Raw genomic sequence first — 6,549 nt, 5'->3', positions numbered from 1 at the left:
TAGATTTAAATCATTTTTCTATCTGTTTTACTTAGTTTGCTTTGTACTTATTCATATTTGATGCATTTTTAAGTTGCATTTTAAATCCTACAGAAAATACAAAAATATTTTGAATCTTTAAATTTTTAGGTGTTAATTGCATAATTAATTGCATTTTTAAAACACTAAAATGCAAAAAAAATACTTTAGTAATATTATATGCATTTGTTAAGTAAATTAACTAATTGTTTTAAAAATAAATCATTAGGTTAATTTTTCAAATAAGTTTTTAGAATTAGAGAGTTTAATTAAGTGGCTAATTTTGAATATAATACCAAGAGAAAGAGAAACGGGCAGCTGACTTTACAATTGAATTGGGCTGCCCTTTCAAGCCCAAATACCTGCTCAGTCTTGCCCTATACCCATTCTTCCTATCTGAACCGTTTGGCCCAATAGACATCATTTAATAAAACACCGTCATCTCTCATACACTCCGAGAACGGATCCCTCCCCAAAATTATAAACCCTACAACCCTTCCTCAAATCTCACACAACATCAGACCCTATTTTCCCTAACCATCAACAGTGCAACCCCCTCTCATTTTCTTCTTCACCTACCAATACACATATACAACATATCTCAAACAAAAGAACAGAGACAGACCAAGAAAAGAAAATCGGAATCTCCTCTCAAAAAGAAAAACCCATCGGCAGACCATTCCCCCATCTCCCCTCACACTCGTCTCTCACCACCTTACACACACGCACACAAAAGCATTTAGAAACCAAAAAAAAGCATTTAGCAACAAAAAAAAAACAAGAATAAATTGGAAGTTCTGAAAGATTTTGAAGCTGAAATGACAGAAGAGGTTTCAAAACTAGAAGAAAATCGGGGGAACAGGGAGTTTCGAAGACTTTGCTGATTTTCGCTGCTTCATCTCTCCAATTATGGGTTTTCGAGTTTTGATTTTGATTTTAGAAGTTGAAGATGCGTTTGTTGTTTCTACTTTCGCTGAGCTCCAGCTTTCCCTTCGCCTTTATTTGGTTATTCAGGTTTATCTCTACTGCTGTTTAGAGGTATTTATCTTAATCTCGAAGTGTAATGATTGTTCGGACATCCATGTGCTATAAATTTGATAAAATTTGTTTATGTATATATGGAGGAATTGTTCTTTGATGTTTTTCTGTTCGTTCACGGTTTGGATTTGTTGATTTTATTTCTGTTCGTTATACAAGAAATTAAATAACACCTTCTTACAACTCTAAATTTTTCCTCCTTTTGTTCACATCTAAAAGGAAAAGGGAAATTTGCCTAACAGCATTTGGTTGGTTTGATTGTTGAACATTTGAGATAGGTATGTGTTTCTATTTTTCTAAAAGTAAAATCATGTGTAGCAGGTATTGTTTCATGTGCTAAATCTATCTTGATTAGACTGTTTTCAATATATTCCAAGTTGTATTGATGTTGTGATAACTTATCTATTTGTTGGGTGTTGAGTTGGTTTATGTCAAGCACTAATATCTCAACAGACATAGTTGCTAGTCTTATGCTTCAATTACATCTGAACGTTTGACAAGTTATGGGGGAAATAGAAGTAATTGAATCCCTTTCCCTTGTTTGCTATTGAAAGGTACAACTTAAAACATGTTGATTATTCCAAACCAGACTTAAAATCTAACTCTTCGGCACTTTATTTGGTTTTTGAGATTCAATTAGCTTAGCATTAAATCATAGGTCCATTTCCAGTATATATAGTGGATTCGTGAAAGTTTGTACAGCCACTCCACAAGATTTTTTGGGTCCATTTTATAGCAACATTTCAAAGAGAATCAGAAACATCTTTTCTTCTTGCTCTATTCCTTTTCAAGAATTAATTTTGATAATGGGTTATTCTGTAGTTATTGTATAGTGTATTTTGCTCCCTCAATGCCTTATCCATAAATCATGCCCTCTTAACAATTTAAATTAGATTTAGAAAAAATAATTAATAAACATCTGTAGTTTACTTTAGGCGCGATTAATAATAATTATCGTGGCCATGGGTACAATTCCAGTGGCATGGCCACGATACGTAATCCCCAATTCGGGTGTGCATTTCATGTGACCCGACCACAATTTCGAACAACTTTAATAAAATAAACATGTCGCAAATCGTGGGAGTATTTCATGCAGCGTGGTTTGTAATGTGTTCCAAAATTATAAGTGTACGACAATCGTAACTTGTTCAAGAAATAAACCGATAAATTCTAAAAGCGGTATAAAAATAATTAAAAGCGGTTATAAAGTTAAAAATGCACACTAGGTTTAAAACATGTAATAAATCAAATAATTAGGCCATATATTAATAGTTAAGCAACCGTGCTCGAACCACTGAACCCGGGAATGCCTAACACCTTCTCTCAGGTTAACAGAATTCCTTACCTAGTTTTCTGGTTTCGCAAACTTTTAAATAAAGTCGATTTTCCTTGATTTGGGATTTAAAATAAACCGGTGACTTGGGATACTAAATAAATTATTCCAAGTGGCGACTCTGAATCAATAAATAATCCCATATCGATTAACGTCACTTTAATTGAAAAAACTCTCTTATATCTCCCCCTCGGTTGGTAAAACGGAGTTGTGACAGCTCTGGCGACTCTGCTAGGGATCAGGGTTCAAGAATTCGAGCTTAGTACAACTATTACAGTTGGCTTGTTTTTATTATCTGATTTTTACATGTTCGAGCATAATGTGTTAAATGCTGCTTTTTACCACTGTGATATTGTTTGGACTGTATATTAACTATTACGAAACTTCTCTCTGAGTCTTCTAAATCACCTGATTAGTGTGTACTTTGTATGACTTCTTTTCTGTTAGAGTCATATCCCAAATTTAGAACGAGATTCAGACAAGTTGCAAAGCCGATGAAGCTTCTGTATTCCGAGTACGCTGCCCCCCAGCTCGAGCTGTCCGCTCGGGTAAGACATGTCTAGAACAAATAAACCCATATTTTTAAACCTAGAATAACGTCGCCTCATGCCGGATCCCTAGTAGGAATTCTTGTTTGCATCACGTGCATTTGACTTTGGGGACTCAACAAAAGGGTTGGGTCCGTATAGTACAGGTGCACCCGAAATCAAAAGACCATCCTGATGCATGTTTCTTGCTACTTGTACACTTATTTGCTTCAGATTGCATGTTGACCGGCTTCTAGAATAGGGGAGTAAAGTTGGAAAAATCAAATTGAGGTATGAGAGAGATAATTACCCGCCTTTGAAAAATCTGGTGCCCAAAATATACTGAAACTCGCCGAAATTTTGAAAAAAAGAGAGAAATAGAAAAAGAAAAGAAAGGAAAATTGTTTCAAAATATTTCATGTTTTTCTATTGCGTCAAAACTTCCCGAACTACGCTGGTTTGATTCTCATCGGATGTGGGATACGTAGGCAACCCTCATCGGGTCTAACCCCATTTTTGCAAAAATAACCTATAAATATGTAATATTGTCATTTTTTTCGTAAATAAAGTTAGGTGATGCCGTTTTTGTCTAAATAGCCAAAATGTCCCAACATGGCGCCGGAAGGCTATTTTTTTGCAAGAATAGCCACCTATGGTATTTTTTTAAATTTTTGGCCAATTAGCAAATACATCCCTCAAATCTTTCTTCCTGAAGTGCTGAAGGGTCGTATTTGCGAAGGTGCCTCATTTTGAGAAAGTTGTTTGAGTTGCAATCTTGCAAAAATTAATAATCTTCTTTTTTTGGGTCAAAATAAATCATGGTATTTTAACCGATCACTTTAAATAAATGTGCAGGATGAGCACTATTGAAAATGAACATTTCAAAGTTGTAGAGGAAATCCTGATAGGACTCCATATATGGTGGAATGAACTGGGGGAAGTCAGCAGAGGTGCTGCGATAAAAGCTTTAGGCGGGCTCATTGGTCTCTTGAAGATTAAACCAAGGTTGGACATAATTGAAGCTTTGACACCATTTTGGGACCCGGCACACAATGTGTTCCATTTCTCTGATTTTGAGTTAACCCCTACATTTGAAGAGATAGCCGGCTATGTTGGCCTTAACGGGAATCTCAGGAGCCGATACCTAGTGGCACCAAGAGCTGTAACTCCTCACAAGTTTCTGGATCTTCTGAGTATTAGTCGGGAAGTCAAAGATGGAAATTTGGCTGAAGGATTTTGCACATTCTACTTCCTATACCGCCGTTATGGGGACCCCCACAATTTTGAGGCTTTGAATACCGGTTTAAGTCATCAAGGTAATAAAGGCAAATGGGAAGCACGTCGGGGACTGGCCTTCGTAGTGGCATTCTTAGGCACTCTAATATGCCCAAGAGTGATGGACATATAGAGTTGGGGCTCGTAGGAATAGATGACTTCATGATCAAAAAGGCTAATGGCACTATTATACCAATGATCCTAGTAGAAATTTATCGAGCTTTAACTGTTTGCCAAGTAGGGAGAAAATTTTTTGAGGGTTACAACATGCTTTTACAACTTTGGATGGAAGAACACCTTTGCCATCGTCCGGGGTACATGAACTATGTTATGACTGGTCTTAACTGCATTGAAGAACATGAAAAACGGGTGGATGGTCATGAGTTTCAAGAAGGTACGGAGGCATGGTTTGCACATTTGAATTCCTTGACAACAAGCAAATTGAGTGGACATTCGGTTGGATCCCGGTCAACGAATTTATCTATATGTCGGCCGGAGTGTACTTTCTTTTATTAATGGGCCTTCAGAGTATTCAGTCGTATGCTCCACACAGAGTTCTGCGCCAGCTAGGCAGGTACCAAACTATCCCTCATGATGAAAATTTGAGTCGACAAGTCATTGAACTAGGTCCAAAAGCTGCATTCCCGGAAGAAAAGGTTTGCCAAATTTAGTATCAATGTAGGTTTCTGGAGCCATAGACTCGAGTACGGGATTTGTCCAAGGGTGAGGTAGAGCCTAGCTACACGGCCTGGTATGGTAAAAGGGTTCAAGTACATCAAGAGCCTAAGCAGCCTGCCAAAAGGCCCCACGTACAACAGTTCACTGATGCGGAACAAGAACAATGGGATTGGTTAGTAAAGGAGAAAAGCTACAAGGTTACAATAAGCAAATTAGAAGGGTAAATCAGAGATCATAAATTTGATAGTAGTGTGCAGGCTGCTACTGATGAAGGAGAGAAGAAAAAGTTGGCCCAAAAAAATGAAGTCCTCCGAGCACAGATTCAAAGGATGAAGATAGCTGCTGAAAACCCAGGAAAGAGCCAAACAGATGAAAAACTTATAAACGGTCGCAGGAGGAAAGTATGTGAGTATGGGACTGATTTGGAAAAATACAAAGGTAAATTGGCAAGAGCCCGAGCAAAGATGGTGAAGAACGCAGAAGGACGGGCATGGTTTGTTCAACAATTAAAAGAAAAATATGATAGAGAGGTCGCAAATCTAAAGAAAAAGCTAACTACTCTCGAGAATGAAATGGCTAAACAGACAAAGAACTTCAAGGCAGAGCGAGAACATTATTATGCATTGATGTCTCGACTAGAAGAGGACATGCAACAGTTGCAGGAGCAAAGCCATAATGACACCCAAGTTCTGAAAGCTAGGTCTCAATAAATTGGACGCCTGCTCCAAGAGAAAGGCATCATTAAAGAAAGGGTTAGAGAAATTGATGATTATATCGTCATGAAATGCCATGAGTACGAGGATATGACTAGATCCACTTTCTTCGTTGCAGTGATGACCTTCGTTCGCCAGATAATGGATGACCTGGATCGCCTCCAAGGAGATCTTGCACGTAGGCGCGCATCGAGACCGACTGATGCCCCCCTGGAGTAGTTTTGAAGGCACTTATGTATTCCTGATTTTTCTTTTTGAGTTTGTATTTCTATTTTTTTAGAGTCTGTCAGTCTACTTTGAGTCTGTTTTCTTTGCTTTTTAGTTCTGAAGCCTGTATGATGGAGTTGTTGTAATAGAGTAAAATCAGAAGTTTCTATTTAATGAAAATTTGAAAACCCAAAAATGTTTCTTTCTTTTATTTCTCGTTTATCCCCTGAACTATATAATGATCTAATTCACGCGACGTTGTGATATGTGTCACACCTCTATTTTCCTACACCCCGGAAGGGTAGTGCAAGAGAGTTTTTTCCAACTTAAAGTGACAATCAAAATGGGATTTATTTCAATTAAAATTCAGAGACGCCACTTGGGATAGTTTATTGGTGTCCCAAGTCACCGGTTCAAATCCCGAATTGAGGAAAAGATTGATTTTGTATTACAGTACGCGAACATAGAAATTTAGGTAAGGAATTCTGTTGACCCGAGAGAAGGTGTTAGGCATTCCCGAGTTCCGTGGCTCTAGCATGGTTGCTCAACTGTTATTATTGGCCTAATTATCTGATTTAAAACACTTTTGAACCTATGTGCATTTTTAACTTTAAAACCGCTTTTATTCGTTTTAGGAAGATTTCAACGTTATACAAAACACATCTTTGGATCACGCCACATGAAATGCACCCTCGATCCGCGACATATTTTATTTAACGTTGTCAGGATTTGGATTTGGGTCACATGAAATGCACACCCG

General features: G+C 37.6%; 1 long non-coding RNA gene across 1 annotated transcript; it reads left to right on the top strand.

Moving 5' to 3' along the window:
* The first annotated feature begins 527 nt into the window (after positions 1–527).
* On the top strand, positions 528–5,997 carry LOC107810651 (uncharacterized). The gene is made up of 2 exons (XR_012708007.1): positions 528–1,056; positions 3,772–5,997. It is a non-coding gene; the product is annotated as an uncharacterized LOC107810651 (long non-coding RNA).
* The last annotated feature ends 552 nt before the right edge of the window (positions 5,998–6,549 follow it).

Source organism: Nicotiana tabacum, chromosome 3 (genome assembly GCF_000715075.1).
Source record: "Nicotiana tabacum cultivar K326 chromosome 3, ASM71507v2, whole genome shotgun sequence".
Classification (NCBI taxonomy): Eukaryota; Viridiplantae; Streptophyta; class Magnoliopsida; order Solanales; family Solanaceae; genus Nicotiana; species Nicotiana tabacum.
Note: the sequence above shows the minus strand (reverse complement) of the source record. Positions and strands in the feature narration are given on the sequence as shown.